Raw genomic sequence first — 2,646 nt, 5'->3', positions numbered from 1 at the left:
ATCTTCATACTTCTGGGTACAGTTATTATCCCATCTCGGTCTTCATCACTTTGGGACGAACCGTTCGCAGGTACCTCCCGAAGAGCTTCCCGTACAGCTATACGCCTCACAGACACATTGAGTGCCTTACTAATGTCTCCTCCTCCTTGTATCTCATTAATGAACTTTGATGATAAGTTCAACAGGGAGTCCGTCGTCAATGTTTCGTTTACTGTTTCATTCCCAGCTTCTACAAAGCAAAAACCAATACTTTATTCATACAAGAATCTGTTAATAGGTTTTTTTCTCTATAGTTTTGCACTTTTTACTAAAACTATGAAAAAAGAGCCTTTTCCTGTAAAATTTAATACCCGCAAACTTGTTCCGACTTGGACAAACTGTGATATCGGCCAAGTGCAATTTAACAATGTTTTGCATTGAAATAAAAAAAAATAGCCGAGTTTATGATGATAGTTGTTTACTTATACACACATTCCTGCAAACATGTATTAACATTAATAATTTGAAAGTTTCTACATTCCAAGACATATTTCCTGACAATATTAGAATTTCAAATGACCATTGCCAACTAAATGTGGTTCTTTGGTGCCTTCGACAGTATGTTTCAGTGAGGTAGCACTATAAAGTAGGCATTCCCCACACGTATGCATCTTGCACATCGGGGAGTACGTAAATTACCTTAGCGGTTGATTCGACGTTAATCAATACTAAACCCAACAAAAGCAAATCAAACGTCATTGATCTGACAAATTCGTACCTGCTGCTTGTGTTGGAGGATCGCTGATTTCTATTTGTATCTCCATGTCCTCGTCTGTATCTCGTCTCCGCCTTCCGGTTTCCCTGATAACGTTGACCACTCTGATCTTCTCCGGCGGAACATCGAAAAACAAGGCTAGATTATGTATCAAATCTTTACCGTAAAACTCCTCCGGAGTCAGTGCAGGTATTTGAAATGACACAATAAACGACGGATTTGTTACTATTTTAACCGGACTTTTCCCTCTGACTAAAATGTACAATATATTAGTGTCTCGGTCGAAGAAATTTGTTCCTGTGACGTCATTTGAATTCACGTCAGGTACATATTGTCCTTGAAATTCTGGTGGGTCGACTACATATTTTCCATTCACCATTCTTGCGTTACTTGCTAGAACTAGTGCATCATTCACATAAACATCTCGACGATTGGACTGGGAGTACCATATACCTAAAGTAACGACTTGGGTATCGTCAGAGTTCAACAGGAATAGCCTCAACGTCTGTGGACTTGTGGTAGTGAAGTGTAATATATACTGCGTACCTAAATCAAAACAATATAAGTAATATTTAGGGGATAGTACGTTGTTTTGAGTGGCTATACTGGCGATTAGAACATGAAATTTGGTTACAACTCGAGACCGATAGGTCCGCAACCAATCAAAACACGCGTTGCAAACGAATCGTGTTAGAATTATATTTAATCGTAAAATTAAGTATCATTGGGACAAAGATATAATCACTTATCAATACACTTTTACACTTGAATTTGACATAAATAAATAGATTGATGACGTATTTGCATAAAGACTCCTTATGGGGCGTTTTGTTGATGACACATTTGCTTGTTTTCTGTGTATTTTTTCGGCATCTTTTAAACTATATATTTTTTATTACTCTACATAATGTATGTGATACGAACCTGTAGCTACAATGGCCATGAATGTAGACAGACGTTTTCGGCAGTTGCCTTGGTTACAATTGCTGTGGTCCTGGGGTCCATTGATGAGGTCGAGATAACCGTCCCCTAGAATAGCGACAGGAGATAGACGCCGGGTCTCCGTGTCCGCGTCCAAACTCTCTATTACCAGCATCTCATAGTCCATGTGGTGACACTCGTAGGCCTGCCAGGCAGTCCGGTACTGACACTGGTCGTTCCGTATTATACCTTTGTGAAATGAAACGCAGCCGATTAATGTGCATAATTCCATTATAATTAATGAAAATTGCTCGTTCTGTTGTGTGATCCGAATTTACAATAAGATCAGATATATCAAAATCATCAGATTTTCCCTTCTCATATACATATGCTAATGCATTGGAGACACAGAACATATTAGAAACTTTGAAAACCAATGACGCAATAGGGCCAAAATAAATAAAACCGCATCAAACAGGTGTTAATACCTATCTAATACTGGAATAGTAATATATATTAAACACGTTTGAAAAAATGTCCAAGTCTGGATGGAAGGGTCAATAATCCCTTACTTCAATCAATTATATAATTTTCAAATATTTCTAATTTGTGTTCATCAGTGTATATAAGTCGTTTACCTTTATGTGTTGCGATGGTACTAACGTTAATACGTTTTCCAGACAGAGTGGTCAGCATCTCTCGCGGTATCCTATAGTCTCCGAGACCCCTTCTCGGATCGCCATCCCACTCCCACTCCGACTGTGATAGGACAGCTCCTTTCATTCCGAGGAAGGATCCGTCTTTGTCCTTTATAAGTGCCTTCTTCAGTCCATCACAATCCATATCCACACAGTCACTCGGATTTATTTTCCTTTTTTTAAACGTAGTATTCGAAACTTTGTCAAAATACTAATATGAAATGCTATTAATTCATCGATCATATATGTAAATCACTTTTGATACCAACAGAG

This window comes from Pecten maximus, chromosome 13 (assembly GCF_902652985.1).
Source record: "Pecten maximus chromosome 13, xPecMax1.1, whole genome shotgun sequence".
Lineage (NCBI taxonomy): Eukaryota > Metazoa > Mollusca > Bivalvia > Pectinida > Pectinidae > Pecten > Pecten maximus.
The sequence above is the reverse complement of the archived record's forward strand: the minus strand, read 5'-3'. Positions refer to the sequence as shown.